The sequence below is a fragment of the Bubalus kerabau genome, chromosome 1, assembly GCF_029407905.1.
Source record: "Bubalus kerabau isolate K-KA32 ecotype Philippines breed swamp buffalo chromosome 1, PCC_UOA_SB_1v2, whole genome shotgun sequence".
In the NCBI taxonomy this organism is placed as follows: domain Eukaryota; kingdom Metazoa; phylum Chordata; class Mammalia; order Artiodactyla; family Bovidae; genus Bubalus; species Bubalus kerabau.
Genome location: NC_073624.1, coordinates 206,516,475 through 206,536,318, shown reverse-complemented (window position 1 = coordinate 206,536,318; position 19,844 = coordinate 206,516,475). Strand labels below are relative to the sequence as shown.

The 19,844-nt window shown below is 35.6% G+C and overlaps 1 protein-coding gene across 6 annotated transcripts in view; it reads left to right on the top strand.

Annotated features, from left to right (window-relative positions):
* Window positions 1-19,844, top strand: part of COMMD10 (COMM domain containing 10) — a 191,499-nt gene that overhangs the window by 12,254 nt on the left and 159,401 nt on the right. The window lies entirely within an intron of this gene.

Here is a 19,844-nt window from a genome sequence, read left to right as displayed (position 1 = left end):
TGCAGCAAGTGCTCAGCATTTGTTGAATAGCAAATAGTAAGCAAAATGAACTCTTTGGGGAAAATATAAAATAATAGCAGTATCACAAAGCTCCTTAATAACCTCTGCATGTGTGTGCATGCTAAGTCGCTTCAGTCGTGTCTGACTTTTTGTGACCCTATGGACCATAGCCTACCAGCCTCCTCTGTCCATGGGATTCTTCAGGCAAGAATACTAGATTGCATTGCCATTACTCCTCTAGGGGATCTTCCCGACCCTGGAATCAAACCAGCATCTCTTAAGTCTCTTGCATTGGCAGGCGGGCTCTTTCCCACTAGCACCACCTGGGAAACTCCAGGTTACTCTTGATGGAGATTAAGATGATCACATAAATTTTGCCCCTTTTTCTATTAATATGTTGTTTTACATAATTGATTTTCAGATTTTCAACCATCTTTGTATTTTTGGGATAAATTTAACTTGGTTCTGGTATATAATCTTGGTTGTATATTGCTGTATTTGCTTTACTAATATTTTGGTAAAGATCTATGTTCATGCAGGATATTGGTCTGTAGTTTTCCTGTGATGTCTTTTTTGGCATCTGGTTACAAAGTGAGTTCCCCTCTCCTCTTTTATTTTCTGGAATTATTTGTGAAGGTTTGGTATTAGTTTGCATTTTCACCAACATTATATGAGAGTTCCAGTAGTTCCAAATCCTTGTCAGCATTTGATATCATCAGTTTGTATTAAAGCTATTCAATTAGGTTTGTAATAGTATCTTGTGTTTTTAATTTACATATCCCTAGTAACAAATTATGACCATCTTTTTATGTACTTACTTGTCATCCATAGAGCTTCTTTGGTAAAGTGTCTGTTCAGACCTTTTATGTAACTGTATTTCTACATTATGACAGATTAAGAATCATAGTAATATAAATATAAAGGACAATTGTAAGTGTAAATCCCAGCATATCAAAATGCATGGGTTTTGGTTTTGTTCTTGGTTTTTTGGGTGTTACAATTTGTAGAGGGTGTTTGGTTTCTTTCTGTTGAGTTTTGTGAATTTTTAAGTCCTCTGTCAGATACATAATTTGCAGTTTTTTCTCCTAGTCTGTAGCTTTCCTTTTAAGTTTCTAATAGTATCTTTTGCAAAGTAGAAGCTTTAAAATCTGATGAAGTTTGATTTATCATTTTTTTCTTTTATTAATACTGCTTCTGGTTTTTGATCTAAGAATTTGTAGCGTAATGCAGTGCCACAAAAATTTTCTCTTGTTTTTTTTCTTCTAAGTGTTTTATAGTGTTTCTAAGTGTTTCTTCTAAGTGTTTTGTGTTTTACATTCAAGTCTAATATCCATTTTGAGTTAGTTTTATGTAGGATATGAGGTATAGGTCCAAGTTCTTATATTTTTTCTGATGTTAATGTTTCATTTGTTTCAGTGCAATTATTGATAACATCCTTTTGTTACTGAATTGCCTTAACTCCTTTGTCAAAAATCATTTGACATATTTATGTGTCTCTTTCTGGACTCTCTTTTTGGTTTCATTGATCTATTTGTCTGTCTTTATTTCTGGTATCATGCTGCCGTAATTACTATAGCTTTGTTGTAAGTCTTAAAATCAAGTATTGTTAATCTGCTAACTTTGTTCCTTTTAATAATTGTTTTGGGTATTCTAGTTTCTTTACCTTTTAATGAAAACCTTTAAAAAAAAATCTGCAAAAAACCTTCTGGAATTTTGATTGAGAACTACAGATGGTGATTGCAGCCATGAAATTAAAAGACACTCCTTGGAAGGAAAGTTATGACAAATCTAGATAGCATATTCAAAAGCAAAGACATTACTTTGTCAACAAAGGTCCTTCTAGTCAAGGCTATGGTTTTTCCAGTGGTCATGTATGGATGTGAGAGTTGGACTGTGAAGAAAGCTGAGTGCCGAGGAATTGATGCTTTTGAACTATGGTGTTGGAGAAGACTCCTGAGAGACCCTTGGACTGCAAGGAGATCCAACCAGCCCATTCTAAAGGAGATCAGTCCTGGGTGTTCATTGGAAGGACTGATGTTGAAGCTGAAACTCCAGTGCTTTGGCCACCTCATGCAAAGAGCTGACTCGTTGGAAAAGACCCTGATGCTTGGAGGGATTAGGGGCAGGAGGAGAAGGGGACGACAGAGGATGAGATGGCTGGATGGCATCACTGACTCGATGGGCATGAGTTTGGGTAAACTCCGGGAGTTGGTGATGGACTGGGAGGCCTGGCATGCTGTGATTCATGGGGTCACAAAGAGTTGGACATGACTGAGTGACTGAACTGAACTGATGTTTAATTATAGGTCACTTTGTAGAGAAATGACTTCTTAAGAGTATTGAGTATATCTCCATTTTTGTTAGGGTTGAACACTCTTAACCATTTTTTTTCCCCCTTTGGAGTTGTTGTAAATGGTACTGATTTAAAAATTTGGGTTTCCATTGTTTACTGCTAGTATATAGAAACACAATTGATTTTTGTTTATTGTTATTGTATTCAAGACCTTGGTAAACTTACTATTTAGTTATAGCAGTTTTTTTTGTTGTTTTCCTTGTGATTTTCTCTACAGTCAGATTGTCCATGAAGAGAGAGTTTTCTTTCTTCCTTTCCTGTTTGCTCAGCTTTTGTTTTCCTTCCCTTATTGCACTGAGGAGGACTTCTGGCACGATGTTGAATAGGATTGGTAACTTTGAACTTTGTTGTGCTTTGTTTCTAGTTTTAGAGAGAAGGCATTCAGTGTGTCACCCTAAGTAAGACGCTGGCTGTGGGTTTTTACAAAATGCCCCTGTGTTGTTTTCATTCCTTTCCTTTTCTTTTTGTTGACTTCTGCATTCAAGAGCTCTCAAGAAGGATGTGAAGCTCCATATCACTGCTTCATTTTTCATCATTTAAATTTCTGCTTTCTCCTATCCTATTTTAAAGGTTTATCCAGATTTTGTTTTCCATTCTTTGTTCCTGAAATTTTTTTTAAACATCTTCATTAAGAAAAAAAAATCTCCATTTGCCTTTGAATATTTTCCTGTTTTATATTTATATCATTTTCTTCTGTTTTTCTTTCTTGTATTTATATAAGTACAGTATACTTGTATAGTTAAAAGTGGGTTTTTTTCCCACTTCTTTTTTGCTTATTTTTTGTTTTTATTTTTTACAAAACCTTGTGTCAAGGGCTGACTTTAAATAGATCACAATGAGGGAGCTGCTGTCCTAGGTATGAAACCCTGACCTAGAAGCAGGTCAGCTACAGATGGTTTAGCACCAAGTTGCCCATGAACGCATGGGGGTGGCCACCTTTCTGGCCATGCTGTGTGTCCCACGGTGAAGGGCTGTCCACACCAGACCCCAGTCCCAACGTGTGGTGTGGCACACTGTGCCCCGAGGGATGCTGGGTGTGGAGACCGGCTTGCTTAGGATGACTGAGGCTCCCGGGGTGCAGCCATATCAATTGACCTGGGGTCGGATTCTGACCTAGAAGTGATCATAATGCTACAGATGGTGGCTTCCCCCTATTGGCTCTTCAGCCAAGCACATACGCCAAATGTCTGAACCTGTGGTTCCTCTCCTACAGAGCAGGGTTACCATGGCAACAGCACATCATTAGTAGAGTAAAATTTACCTATCTCATAACAGCCTAAGCCCAACTCACGTTTCATATTAGTGAGTGAACAATCCAACACTTGGTGAATCCTGCCTCTCAGTGATAGGAAGAGCTGACAAAGAAGGATCAAAAAGCGACGTTGCTGTGAATGCTTAGGCCACTGCAAGCCAGTTATCCCTGTGTTAACTTTTCTGACACTTCCTGCTCAAAACCCCAAAGGTCAGAAGGATGTGAAGCTCTGCTTTCAGAGTCTTTATTCATACTGAAAATCAAGATCAAGCGAGCTCTTGCCCTTCTTCTCCATGGGAGGCTTCTGTCCTCCCTGAGCTCATCTTAGGACTCTTTTTTTTCACTTCCAATAGTCAGTCATTGTTTAATATCTTCTGGATGATAGTTTGTTACTCTTTAAAGAATAATATTTCTTCCCTGTGTTATGTTGTATTACATTAACTTCTGTCTTAAGAAGTGGTTTGATCAGTTGTCATACAAATTATGCAAAAAAATAGTTGGAAGAGTGTGATTAATTGTACATTGGTCCCTGAGAAGGTAGAAATTTACCTTTTGCCAATGCAGAGTATATGAGAGGATAGCTAATATCAGTGCATTATTTTAATGCCTTCAATGCTTAATTAAGATTGTATAATAATAGCAAACATCTCTTGTGTTTATTGTGGGCCAAATATTCTACTCAGTGCTTTATAGTAATAGCTTGTAAGACTCATTAATAGTTCTAGTTTATATTTAAAATTAAACTGAGACTTAAATAACTGATCCATGGTCATGCTGCTAAATAAGTGGTGGAGTTGGGATTTGACAAAGTAGTTAACATTTCTAAACCACCGTGTTGCTCTCCCACCTAGATGTTAGCAGCAGAATTTTTCTGTCAGGCATTATGCACAGTGGTTTACACAGTAGGTGTGTGTTTTGTATTTTTGAAAAAGAAATAAAACTTGAAAGTGTGCCTTAACTGTGTTAACCCAAGTGGTCCGTGGTGAAGCTGAGATGGTAGTCAGATTGGCCCCTTTCTTAATTAAGCCTTGTTCCTTTTATGTCATGGCATCTCTTGCAGCTATAAGGTTATCTTTCTTTTTTTTTTTTTTGCCCTGATGACTATTTAGGATATGATGACTAAAATAGCTATAGATGAAAATAAATCATGTCATATATTAAATTATAACAAAAATATATGGCAGTAGTTTACAATGGGCAAAGGTTGTATTTACAGAGACTGATTGTTGTTTTACAGTAATTTAGAGGGTCTCATGAACTGTCTGTGCCATGCTTGCAGTGGAACATCTATGTAAGTAATTATCAATTCAGAGAGAGTCAGATTCAATTAAATAACAAGCTAAAAAATCAAAAAGAGCTTATTTTTAATTCAATTTTTTAAAACACCTCTTTCATCTTCTGTTACTTAAATCTGATAAGTGAGAAGCTGATTAAAAATTAATCTGATAGCTTTTTGCAGGATATGATTGAAAGGATTTTTAATTTTATCCCATCTCCTTTTTTTTTTTTTTAATACACTTTGTCTTAACCCTTCAGAGACTGAAATGTTACCACAGCTTATATTGAAATTTGTATTCTTCCCTCTTTCACCAGTGTTGATTATGTTAGCAGTGTCCTTCTACCAGGGTTTTCTGTTTGATTTTTGTTACAATGCCTGTGTGATAACAAATTTATTAAATTATGAATACTCTTTCAGACAGAACTTGAATACTGTGTTTAATTTTAGTCCTAAAATTCTGGTAAGAGTTTCTTTATGTATATTCCTACTATACAAAATGTAACCTATATGTCAAATATTATTGAGACACATCTCTTTTTTTTTCTGAGACCTTAAGGAAAATAATTGAGTTGTTTTATGATTTTTAAAAAAATATTTTTGTATTAGAGTTCACCTGTTCCTTAGTAATAGATTTGATAATGAGAAATATATTTAAGGCATATTTTTAGCACTGTGAGTAGCCTGCTTTTTAAAGCCTACATATACCGATTCTTTTTCTTAAAATGCAGTTGTATATTTATTAGGGAGTTTTTAAAGATATATTTGACAGTTGTATTTGCTTTGAATGCTCAAAATGTGTGTAATGTGATTTTCTCCTCCTGTTAATAGTGTTCTTAACTTTACCAATTATATGAAAAATTTATTTATAATATTTACTCATCTCATTATATAGTGAAAATTCATCATGTCTTCTTTCATGTTCTTGAGAAATCTGCATTTAAAAATGGATGGGTAATGTTCTTAAGATAATAATATTCTAAATAGTCTTTTAAAAAATTCTCTTTAAGCCATTGTAGTAAGATTTACTTCACTGTTAAGTTTAGCAACTAATTGTTTGCTTTATTAACTGTTAACTATCTGTTTTTTAAATGCAATATAAGAAATTAGAAATTTCGATTTGACCTTTTAAAAATTTGATGCATTCTTTTAGTTTTTTTATATTCTTTAGTATTCTTGTTTCATTTCTTTTGGAATTCTAAGAATGGATGAAGGGCTTTACTATAAAGAGAACAGAAAAAGCATACTTCGTAGAGCTAAATCTAAATATATAGCTATGAATGCATATCTGAGTGCTCTTTTCAAGATTTATGTATTTATTGGCTACATTGGATCTTAGTTGCAGCACACGGGCTCAGTAGCTGTGGTGCACTGGCTTAGTTGCTCTGTGGCATGTGTTCTCTTAATTCCCAGACCAGGAATTGAACCCGCATCCAAAGTCCACCTGCCAGTGCAGGAGATACAGAAGACATGGTTTGATCCCTGGGTCAGGAAGAAAGATCCCCTGGAGTAGGAAATGGCAACTCACTTCAGTATTCTTGCCTGAAAAAATCCCATGGACAGAGAAGCCTGAATGGCTACTGTCCATTGTGTTGCAAAGAGTTGGGCACGACTGAGTGACTAAACATACAGGCACCCCTTAACCAGAAGGCAGGTTTTTAACCACTGGACCATCAGGGAAGTCTCCTTTTTCAAGATTTAAATGCTTCTTAACATTATCATCTGCATTTATAGGAGAGGTATTTTGTTGTAATTATATCCATATACAAGTCAGATTTCTCCCTCTTTGTTACTTTAGTTGTTGACATGTTAAGAATCAAAAGAAAGCCATAGTTTTTCCATGTGCTGGAATTGACTGAACGTCAATGTTTGTGAGGTTTAAATGCTCCTATATTCATTTGCTGTTTTTTATTGAAATATAATTTACCTGCAAAAAATGCAGATAATTTAAATGTTTAGTTTGATGAATTTCATAAATTATATATGCCCTTTTAGTCATTATTCTTAACAAAAGAGGAGAAAATTTTCATCACCTGAAACGGGTCCAATTTTAATTCTCTCCACCTTCATACTCACTTTCCATCGCAAAAAAATTTTTTTTTATGTTCTTAGTCTTATTAATAGTATAAATGAATTTAAATAAATGTGTCTGTATAGTATCTCTCAACATAATGTTTTTTTGGATTCATTTGTGTTGTTAGTTGTATCAGTAATTCTTTTGTTGCTGAGTAATATTTCCTTGTATGAAAACAATTTGTTTATCTGTACTCCTGTTGATGGACATTTGGATTGTTTCCAGCTTCTGGCTATTATGAATAAGAGTACTGTTAACAAATGGCAACCCACTCCAGTATTCCTGCCTGGAAAATCCCATGGCCAGGGGAGCCTGGTGGGCTACAGTCCATGGGGTCACAAAGAGTCAGACATGACTGAGTGACTAACACTTAACATTTGTGTACAAGTCTTTTTGTGGACATATGTTTTCATTTCCCTTGAGTAAATGTCTAGGAAGGGGGTGATTGACCCCTTTAGCCAAATCTAAGGCTTTCTATATGAATTTCAGCCACCCCATGCTGCATGGATTGGGAAGAGTCATAAAAATATAAAAAGGCAAAGAAATTGAATCTGTCATGTTGTGTGGAGCCCTTCCTGTTAACTTCTGCTTGCTTTTTAGTTATCCTCCAGTGCCTTCAAATCTCTTTTTAAGCTAGCTTGTTTAGAGGTTGTACTTTGTATTTGCAAGGGAAGTTTATGTCATATAAACTATTTCCTACCATTATCAGATTAGGAACTCCAGAAATGCTTCTTTTAAATTGTAAGTCTTATTCTGTCCCTCCTCTGTTCCACATCCACCAGTCTTCCCATGTTGCTTATGATAGGAGTCAAAGTTCTTACAATTGCCTTTAAGACCCTACATGATCAGGAACCCCCTCTTGGTCTGCTATCTTGTTGACCTTCACCTGGCTCACTTGGGATAATTTTATTCTTTTTACCTCAGAAGCTCTTGGGTGTTCATGTGGTTGGCTTCCTTATCTTTTTCAGCCCTGTGCTCAAATTTCATGTTTATCAGTGAGCCTTCTTGTAATCATCATAGTGAAAAGTGCTTCTACCTTTATGGTAATCTCTTACTTCATTTTTTTTCTACCATACTTATTATTCTTATCTGACCCACTATGCATTGTACTTACTTTATATTATTTTTTTTTATTGTCAATCTCTACTACTAAACTATAAATCCCTGAAGGACAGGAATTTTTGTCTGTTTTGTTCACTACTGTATTTTCACTACTTTAAATGACCCTTGGGACTTGGTTCTCAGAAATTGGTTGTTGACTGAATAAATGGATAGTATCCCTGCTTTTACAAATTGTGCTATTTTGAGGTTCTGTGTATAAGGTTTTCTCTTAAAGAGGAATATCTGTGTTTATAGGTGGAGGAAAGAACAGTAAAGAGAGAAGGGTATGGATTATATTTTGTGTTTCCTAGTGCTCTTTTGGAGAAGACAATAGCACCCCACTCCAGTACTCTTGCCTGAAAAATCCCATGGATGGAGGGGCCTGGTAGGCAGTCCATGGGGTCGCTAGAGTCAGACATGACTGAGCGACTTCACTTTCACTTTTCACTTTCATGCATTGGAGAAGGAAATGGCAACCCACTCCAGTGTTCTTGCCTGGAGAATTCCAGGGACGGGGGAGCCTGGTGGGCTGCCGTCTATGGGGTCGCACAGAGTCGGACACGACTGAAGCGACTTAGCAGCAGCAGCAGCAGCAGCAGCAGTGCTCTTTTGTGCTTTGATTTCGGTTGTACTTGAAACTTTTTGTGGTTCATTTATCTCATGACTCTTGAGTTTCACTGGAAACTATATTTAGTCATTTGTATTTTTCCTCTTTAAAAGTGGGAATGTGTATAATAAGAATTGCTTTAGCTTGGAATGAAAATTCTCCAGGGAAAAAAGGTGATGTCATTAGCTGTTGCTGCAGCAATCAGTTTAAAGAACTTTAGATCTAAAAGACCCTTAATCAGTCTAATTTGAAACAGAAATGTGTTCTGTGCTTTATAAATAATTGACTAAAACCAGAGCCATTAACAAATTAAATAAAGATTTTACTAATGCCAAAGAACTGGGCTATTAGCAAAATTACTCTTATGTCATAGTATTCAAAGATGTGCACTTGCTAAATAGAATTGATGTACTTTTTCAGAGTGTGCCAATAGTGAGAGCTTTAGTTGAATGACATTTCAGTGTCCTCAATCTTGTACTGTTGTGTTCATATATCCATGGTATGCAGAGGTGGAAAACAGGCTGAAAGATAATTCATTGATGTTTTCCCTCATCACCTTATAACTTGGATATGATGACCAGTTAAGGTATTTTGGCCAAGTCTGTGAGTCAAGGAATATAATTTTAGTTTCATACCACCCTAGCAGTGATGCTATGTTGACTTTGGTAACTTGGATATGATGACCAGTTAGGTATTTTGGCCAAGTCTGTGAGTCAAGGAATATAGTTGTAAGTTTCATACCACCCTAGCAGTGATGCTGTGTTGACTTCGGGAGCATCTAAACTTGAGGGTATAGGTTACAGAGTATCCCTACGTTGCGATGTTTGTAATGAAGCATTTATACCTCTTATGATGTCAATACTGAACTGCACAGTGGTCATCTCTGAGATCCTGACCTTGTCTTTGTATGCTTATGGATGTTACAGTGTGGAATTCTTTCTCAGGGAGGCTAGTAGTAGTGGGGCTTCTTTGAAGCTTATTGCCTTCCCTTCTTGCCAATGACTAAAGTATGGCAAGGAGATTGAAGATGTTCTCTGAATGCACCTATACGGTCCTCTGTTACAGCTTTTCGTATATTTCATCTGTCTGTTAAGAAATAATGTTGCGTGTTGTTGTTCAGTTGCTCAGTCGTGTCTGACTCTTTGTGACCCCATGGACTGCAACACGCCAGGCTTCCCTGTCCTACTCCATCTCCTGGAGTTTGCTCAAACTCATGTCCATTGAGTCGGTGATGCCATCCAGCCATCTTGTCCTCTGTTGTCCCCTTCCCCTTTTGCCTTCAATCTTTCCCAGCATCAGGGTCTTTTCCAGTGAGTCAGTTCTTCCCATCAGGTGGCCAAAGTATTGGAGTTTCAGCTTCAGTGTCAGCCCTTCCAATGAATATTCAGGACTGATTTCCTTTAGGATTGACTGGTTTGATCTCCTTGCAGTAATAAATTATAATTTACAAAGTAAAATCTATATCCTTTTAATTGTACTGTTCAGTGAATTTTGATAGAGGTATATCTATGATATCATTGTCATAATCAAAAGGCAGAGCTTTTTCATCATTCTCAAAAGTTACTTCATGCTCCTTGGCAGTTCTTTCTTCCTCTAACCCTGGCCCCAGGAAACCACTGATTTGCTTGGTGATGTTTGTTGGATTTTTAATCCATGGAATCATATACATGTACTTCTCTCTGGCTTTTTCCACTGAGTATGATTTTGAGGTTCATTCTTGTTGTTGAATGTGTTAATAGTTTGTTCTTTTTTTTAAATCATGGGTTGGTATTTTTTATTGCATGGTATTCTATTATATGAATATATCACAATTTGTTATCCATTCACCTGTTGATGGTATTTGTACTGTTTTCAGTTTGGGGTTATTTTGAATAAATCTGTTAATATTCTCATACCTTTTTATGGGCATATATTTTCACTTTGCCTGAGTGATTTCTTAGGGATGGATTGACTGAGTTGTAGGGTCAGTGTGTATTTAACTATGAGGAGACTGCTAAAGAGTTTTCCAGAGAAGTTATGCTATTTTACATTCCAGCCAGCAATTTTTCACATCCTGGCCAACACTTGGTATTGCCATTCTTTCAAATTTTAACATTTTAATGGTATAAGGAGATTGAATATCTTTTAATTTGTTTATTGTGTTTATGTGTTTATTGGTTTATTTGTTTTCTTTTGTGAATTATGTATTCCAATCTTTGCCTGTTTTTGTAGAGATTTTTTTTTTTGTCTTATTGTGGTAAGAATTCTTTATATACTTTGAATACAAGTCCTTTGTCAGGTATATATATGTGTTGTGAATATTTTATTAGTCTGTGGCTTACCTTTTTCTTAATGGTGACTTTTGAAGAACAGAATTTTTAGTTTTGATGAAGTCCAGTTTATAGCCTTTTTCTTTTATGGTTCATTCTTCTATGCTGCTGCTAAGTCGCTTCAGTTGTGTCCGACTCTGTGCGACCCTATAGACGGCAGCCCACCAGGCTCCCCCGTCCCTGGGATTCTCCAGGCAAGAACACTGGAGTGGGTTGCCATTTCCTTCTCCAATGCATGAAAGTGAAAAGTGAAAGTGAAGTTGCTCAGTCGTGTCTGACTCTAGCGACCCCATGGATTGCAGCCTACCAGGCCCCTCCATCCATGGGATTTTCCAGGCAAGAGTACTGGAGTAGGGTGCCATTGCCTTCTCCGTCATTCTTCTATGGCTGTCTCTAAAATCTTTGCCTGTCCTAAGATCACAAAGGTTTTCTTTTCATGTTTTCTTCCAGAAGTTTGATGGTTTTGGCATTTGCATTTAGGTCTGTGATCCATTTTGAGTTCATTTTTGTGTGTGGTGTTTGTTAGGTGTTAGTTGCTCAGTCATGTCCGACTTTTGTGATCCCACCAGGCTCCTTTGTCCATGGAATTCTTTAGGTAAGAATACTGGATTGGGTTGCCATTCCCTTCTCCAGGAGATCTTCCCCACCCAGGGATCAAGCCTGGGTCTCCCACACTCCAGGCAGATTCTTTACCGTCTGAGCCACCAGGGAAGCCCATTTGTTAGGTAGAGGTTGTTTTTTGTTTTGTTTCCTTGCAGATATCTAGTTGTTCCAGCATCATTTACCTTGGTGCTTTCATTAGAAGTCACTTTGTGAGTCTTTAGGTCTATCCTTTGCCTTTGTCTTTATTGCTGTAGCTTTATATTCTTCAAGTTAGGTAATATGATTCCTCCAAGTCTTTGAAAAAAAGTGGTTTAACTCTTTTAGGTCATTTACATTTCCATTTAAAATTTAGAATCAACTTGTCAGTTTCTATTAAAAAAAAAAATTCCTGCTGGGAATTTAATTGGATTGCCCTAAATCTGTAGATCACTTTTGGAAGAACTGACATCTTAGCAATATTGAATCATTAAATTCATGAACATGGTATATCTCTCCATTTATTGATATCTTCTTTAATTTATTCAAGCAATGTTTGTACTTTTCTAATGACCAGAATTTTCACAAATTTTGTTAAAGTTGTCCTTATGATATAGACTGAATGCATCTCTTCAAATTTCATATATTGAAACCTCACCCCCAACGTGATAGTATTAGAAGGTGGGGCTTTTGGGAATTAATTAGTTAATACGGAAGGGACTAATCAGGGAGATTAATGCCCTTATAAAGAGAGAACTCCCTTGCCTCCTTCTGTCTTGTGAGGCTACAACAAGAAGTCTGCAGTCTGGAAGAGGGGCCCTCACCCAACCTTGCTGGCACCCTTATCTTAGACTTCCAGGCTCCACAACTGTGGGAAATAAATGCTTGTTATTATTAAGCTATACTGTCTGTGGTATTTTGTTTTAGTGGCCTGAACAGACTAAGACACTGTGTATTTGCCTGATTTTGGTTGCTACTATAGATAGAATTGCGTTTTTGTAATTTCCAGTTGTTTGTTTCTAGTATGTTGAAAACTGCTGATGTTTTATATTGATCTTTTGCCATAACTTTCTTGAAATCAGCCATTAGTTTTAGTAGCTTTTTTGCAGATTACCTAAGATTTTTTATGTACATGTTATGGCAAAGTTGTTTTTGCATATGCTTGTCTTCATCACGTGGCTTGGAGCAGAGATTTTAGTTTGATGATTTTTATGTCCCCAGCATCTGTGATGGTATAAAGGTCAGGTTCATGCTCTTCTGATTTTCTCCTTTCTGGCTGCATCTTTTAGTCAGTCATATTCATTACTGTCTTCTCATTTCCACAACCTCTAAATTGTGTATTATGCGAGGACTCAGTCCCCAGTGCTCTTCTCTTATTCTTTTGTACTTGCCTGGCAATCACATTCAGGCTTCTGAGTTTAAAAACTATTTTCTAATAAAACATTTTTTTCTCTAGCCTATTTGATAATTTCATTGGATGTAGAATAGGCATCTCAAACTTAACTTTTAAAAAATAATTTGCTCTTTGGAGCGTTCCTCTTGAAACTGTTCCTGTAGTTTTCCCGTCTCAGGTAATGGTTAAGTTTTTTTTTTTTTTTTTAATTTGCACAGGTCAAAATGATCTAATTTTGCCATTATTATTTAAAAATGGATAGAAAACCAGGATGAAAGTATGATTCTACTGAAAAGAAGCATAGGTTTCATCAACTTACAGAATTCACATAAAGATGGGAATCTTCTGAAAGCGACAAGCTTTTTGTCAAACTGTATGCTTGTTGAGTTAAGGCTGATATCTGATGTAGATAATAGTTAAGAAAACCACATGTATAAAATGCTGGAGATTGATTTTTCTTAATGCCAAGGTATTATTTATTTTTAGCCATTAGAGATTGGAATTTACTTCATTAGTTTTTGAATTTTAGATATTCCTCTGGTTAGAACAAAAGGAGGGAAGCACTTCTATTCCTTCTGTTAAATTACTTGGTAATTTAATCCCCATTTACAATTTCATTGTATTTGCAAATTTGTTCTAAGTTCTAAGCAAATAGATTTTTTTTTTTGGAATCTGACTTTGTAAATTGGGCGTTGCCAGCTTAAAGATGGGGAGTAAAACTTGGCATCTCCTGGAGGGCCTGCTAGTGACAGGTTGTTTAAAATTTTCCTGATTTGATTAATGGACCTATTTGAGTGGATTATAAATACCCTTCTTCATTTCTTCTACAGCATTTTCTTTTGAAGGAAAAAGGTAAAAATTTGAGGTATAAACATCAGTGCCCCTATTGTTCACTGGTTTATAGTAATAGAACGTTTCCAATAAAATGTACTTCTAAATTGATGCTGTCGTCTTGTGTCCTTTGGCAGACTCTGTAGGCACATATATTGCTTAAAAAAATAAATCTCTTATTGATTGTAATGGAAATACTAGAAACTTCTCTATTTTAGACAAATGTAAAAGTACTCTGAATCTGTTATTTTAAAGGTTTAATTATATACACATTCATATACACATGCCATTATTGAGGGATCATAATTATGACCTCTTATACATTCATAAATTGATTTTCCCAGCAGGTATTGCTTTCTTGGTGATACAGGTTTATAATGAGAAATGCTTCTAAAAGCTAACCTTATTAAGCAGATTACATTGAACTGAAAAATGCCCTTCTCCCCTGTATGAAAGATTTAGAAAAAGTTCTTATTTTATGTTTCATTCAATGTGTTTAATTTTAGAAAACACAGAATAAACCAACTAGAATTTTTTTTAAGTGGGGAATTTCCTATAATTAGTCAGTAGATTGTATAGGAAGAAATCACTGAGGTTAAGAGAAGTGGTCGAGGAAATTGGGGAATAAGTATTTAGCTAAGCTTAAAAAATAGGTTAATGTTCTTGTATTAAATGTTTAGTCAACTTCCAGTTTTTACATTTCATAAGTATAAATAATAATGTATAGTTTCTGTAATAAACCATATATATATTGTATATGGAATATCTGCTTATAGTATTTACTAGTTATAAATATGGATTATAGCAACAGAATATAGATAGTGCTTTCTCTTTTCGCAGTTACAGTTCTATTTTTATGTATTTTCATGATTTATTATAGTAAACAGTAATTGTTTCATGAATACACACACACATAATTCCTAAAACTCATTTCAGTATTTCTGAGCAATGTTTTTCCTACTTTAGATGGCCTGACCTGTTAGAGGTTTAGTGGGTAATAAAATCAATATGGAGGGTTTTTGAATTAGTATTTTAAAAGTGAAATTTAACAGAATATATGTATCATTGCTCTGGGTGAAAAATTGTCTTGTGACGCTTTTGTATATTTATATCAATTTGCAACATAAAAAAGTATTTCTTACTATGTGATATGATCCAAGCAGAGGCTACTATTATAGGAAGCCAGTAGTTAAAGTATGGTGATTAACTTTACATTTTCATTTTCATTTTAAGAGAGTTAGTATTATTGTAATTTTGACTGATTTTGTATGTGCTTGGACTTGTGATTTACAAAGCAATTACCAGAAGTTAAGCTTGGAGTTGTTACCTGGATGTTAGAGGGAGAATGAAGTCTTTATACCTATTTTGAACTGACATCTTAGTAACATTGTCAGATAATAAGTAATGTAAGCAAGATGCCTAAGAACTATCATTTAAACAGTTTTGGCATGGGTTAGAAAACATTAAAAATATTAGTGGCTCATTTTCCTTGTGTTTTATGTTATGTTGGTGACATTTCAATGTATAATGTTGATTAAGGTGGAAAGACCCTCAGATTTAAATTTGGATGTGAGATGTCTAATTATATTCAAATGATTCCTGGTATTTTAATGTACATATGTTCGATATACACAATACAGAATTTTCTTTTAAATAGAAGCAATGTAGTTTAGCTAACTTAAGTAAAAATTCAATCTAGATTTTGTTTCCTATGTAATTAAAATATTGATGACTTTCGTATTTGTTTCATAGTTATGAGTCTCAGATGAATACTTAGAGTATACTATTATATTTTCACCTTGATAAAAGGCTTTTGTTTTATTCATATTTATATCACCAGTGTCTATTATAGATCCAGAAAATAATACATGTTTTAACCAGTTTAAGAAATTTCTTCTTTCTTCAACTTTTTTTTTGTCTTTTAGGACATTGATGTTTTTCAAGTGTACATTCCTCTTGTGTTTATATTTTCTGTTAGTTTCTTCAGGATGAAATTTAGTTATGATTTGGCTAAAAATGTGAATGGTGTTTGCAGGATATCGTACCTGCAGGTGCAGCTTGTCCGTTTGCCGCTGCTTGGTGATTTTAATTTTGATCTCTTGGTTAAGACGTTTTGCTTTTTTTTTCTACTGCATAATTATTTTTTTCTTTTGTACCTAAAAAGCAATTGTGGGCAAGAAGCTTTGTGACTATTCATTTCAAATCAGACCTTCTCCACTTAAATTTAGTATCCATTGATGATTTTTACTAGAATTAATTTTTGTAACTTTTGATTTTGATGTAATTTCCGACTTAGAGAAAAGTGGCAATAGTAACAAGCATAAGGAGCCTCCATCTACTCTTCTCTTCCCCAGTTGTTTACTTTTACACATTTATCTGTAAAATGGGGATAATAAGAGTAGTGCTGGTATTCTCTCCTAGTTTCACTGGAAAGATTTTGTTAGGTTTGTTTTTCTTATTGCTCTGTGTAACTGTAAAATATTAAAAAAAAAAATAATTGAAGTTCTCCTTTATTCCCTCTGCATTTGAGGTTTCTGGATACTGCTCTTCTTATATGAGATTTTATGTATGGGTGTGTGTATGTGCATATGTCTACATATGAGCGGCTTAGTGGCTGAACAACAACAACTACGTGTTTCTTTTTTTTAACTTTTTAAGTTACTGTTTCTTGTGGGCATGGGATGAATGCTTTTAAATCACAAAACAATAGAAAAGGCTCTAAAATTTAAGAAAGTCAGTCAACAATGTTTGTAGTTATGCTTTTATTTGTTTTTTTTGGAAAAAAATATAGCATTTAATGACCAATAGATACAAGACATGCACAGGAATAAATACAAGTAACAAAAAACCAAATGATTTTTTTTAAAATTATTTTTAAAAATATAAATTTATTTATTTTAATTGGGGGCTAATTACTTTACAATATTGTATTGGTTTTGCCATACATCAACATGAATCCACCATGGGTGTACACGTGTTCCCCATCCTGAACCCCCCTCCCACCTCCCTCCCCATACCATCCCTCTGGGTCATCCCAGTGCACCAGCCCCAAGCTTCCTGTATCTTGCATTGAACCTGGACTGGCGATTCGTTTCTTATATGATATTATACATGTTTCAATGCCATTCTCCCAAATCATCCCACCTTCTCCCTCTCCCATGTTATGATGCTTTTAAAATTACCTTTGCTTGTATTTTTTATTTGCTTCAGTTCAATTCAACATATAGAGTGTCTACTCTATTTAAAAGATACTATTAAAAAATACTATAGGAAAAATTAGGTAATCAAAAGGCCTTATATTTATAATGCTTTGGAGTTTCCAAAACAGTTTGAATATGCATTTTCTTATTTAGTATTGCCAATAACTCAGGAAAAAAGCAGATAATTCAGATAGATTTATTTCCACTTCCTATGAGGAAATTGAGATCTTGAAAGATTGTGACTTAATTATTAGGGCCACCTAGGTAGTGAGTGGAGAAGGCAATGGCACCCCACTCCAATATTTTTGCCTTGAAAATCCCATGGATGGAGGAGCCTGGTAGGATGCAGTCCATGGGGTCTCTGAGAGTCGGACTCGACTGAGCGACTTCACTTTCACTTTTCACTTTCATGCATTGGAGAAGGAAATGGCAACCTACTCCAGTGTTCTTGCCTGGAGAATCCCAGGGACTGGGGAGCCTGGTGGGCTTCCGTCTATGGGGTCGCACAGAGTCGGACATGACTGAAGTGACTTAGCAGTAGCAGGTAGTGAGTAGTGGCTTAAGTATGAACTAAAGCATAAGCTTTAAGTTCAGTGATCTTAATTGCCCCATTCCACCTCTGTGCAATGACTAAGTATACATTCATTTGTGCAAAGACCTGACCATAGTGGGACCATATTTTAATTTATTCACTTAATATTTATCTTTGTTGTTTATCTTAAGTGCTTAAAGGACAGGTATACGATTAAATGAGATCAAAACAGTGTCTTATAGGTTCATATGAATATGTACAGGATGTTTTTCAATTAAGACTATGTATCAAAATGCTTGGATATATGAGAGTAGTTGTGTCGTGTTTTTTCCTGTTATGTTGGAGAATCTATTGCCTGTAGATTCTGTTGAAAATAATTGTTGTTCAGTCTGCTAGGTCGTATCTGAGTCTTTGTTTACCCCGTGGACTGTTGATAATAGTAGTGAGCTGGTGTTAGAGACTGTTTTACTATCAGATCAGATCAGATCAGATCAGTCGCTCAGTTGTGTCCGACTCTTTGCGACCCCATGAATCGCAGCACACCAGTCCTGTCCATCACCAACTCCTGGAGTTCATTCACACTCACGTCCATCAAGTCAGTGATGCCATCCAGCCATCTCATCCTCTGTCGTCCCCTTCTTCTCCTGCCCCCAATCCCTCCCAGCATCAGGGTCTTTTCTAATGAATCAACTCTTCGCATGAGGTGGCCAAAGTACTGGAGTTTCAGCTTTAGCATCATTCCTTCCAAAGAAATCCCAGGGCTGATCTCCTTCAGAATGGACTGGTTGGATCTCCTTGCAGTCCAAGGGACTCTCAAGAGTCTTCTCCAACACCACAGTTCAAAAGCATCAATTCTTCAGCGCTCAGCCTTCTTCACAGTCCAACTTTCACATCCATACATGACCACAGGAAAAACCATAGCCTTGACTAGATGGACCTTTGTTGGCAAAGTGATGTCTTTGCTTTTGAATATGCTATCTAGGTTGGTCATAACTTTCCTTCCAAGGAGTAAGCATCTTTTAATTTCATGGCTGCAGTCACCATCTGCAGTGATTTTGGAGCCCAGAAAAATAAAGTCTGACACTGTTTCCACTGTTTCCCCATCTATTTCCCATGAAGTGATGGGACCAGATGCCATGATCTTCGTTTTCTGAATGTTGAGCTCTAAGCCAACTTTTTCACTCTCCACTTTCACTTTCATCAAGAGTATAATTAGTATTAAAAATCAGTACATTACAGATCTTTGCTTCATGTGTACCATTACATTGATTTTTTTACTTGTGGTATTATGGATTATGTCTCTGCAGTATCTTCGCTCTTTTTACCCATAACCTCTTAAAGGTTCAGTGCCAGGAAGAACAGAACTGTATCTTTATTTTCTCATCACATCCTCTCTTGAATAGATAATACTTTCATTGCTCTCTTTCCAATTTGGCTTTGAGTCATTGCTGTGATTCTAGCTGTTGAACAGTCTTTCAAGTTAGCAATTAGTATTCCAGTTAAGTAAAAATTGTTTTGAGTCTGCCATTCTTACCAGTGTAGCTGAGGTAGTTTCAGTAAATCAACGACTAGAGTCGAGTTGTCAGAGGTATATGACAATTTCATGTCACAAAACTACCCTAAATATTGATACTTTGGATTTACTGGAAATTAGATTTAAAACTTTATACTTACAGTTTTGAGGTTAGAAAAATCAGTAATCTGTCATGTTCAGTAAAGCTGCATTTATGTTGCTTAATATTTTGAAACTTAAACTGCTTTAGTCTCTTTGCTGTCTTTGCCTTCCTGATTAAATTTTGCTGTTGTGTTAATTAATAAATTCAAAGGAAGTATTCTAATTAGTTTCTGTCGTAACTGGGAACCATAGTAGGTTAGAATACTTTGGAAAGCATGATAACACCTGCTCACTAGTAAGTAGATATCAATTCTTTTTCTGGCTCTTTTCCAGTCTCTCTGTGTCTAAATGTGTGAACCTCTTACCATCTGGGCACTTCAGTTTCCCACTAAATTAAAAAAAAAAAAAGTTTTACCTTGTTCTACTTATTGCAAAGAGTTTTGAAAGATAATGGGAGGTCATTTAGAGTAGTTATCACATATATATGCTATTTACTAGTTACAATTTATAACTATATAAGTACCATTGGCTTTAAAATATACTGTTTTAAAATAGTAATTTACTGTTTAAAAACCATTGACTCCTTTAGTGTATTTCATTGCCTAGTCTCAGAACTTTTATTTTTAGAACAGAATGTATTTAAAGACCAGTTTTAGGCTTGAATTTGACAGGCATGGCATGAGGCCAATCTAATAAGCCCAAAGGGAGAATGTGCAGAGTGT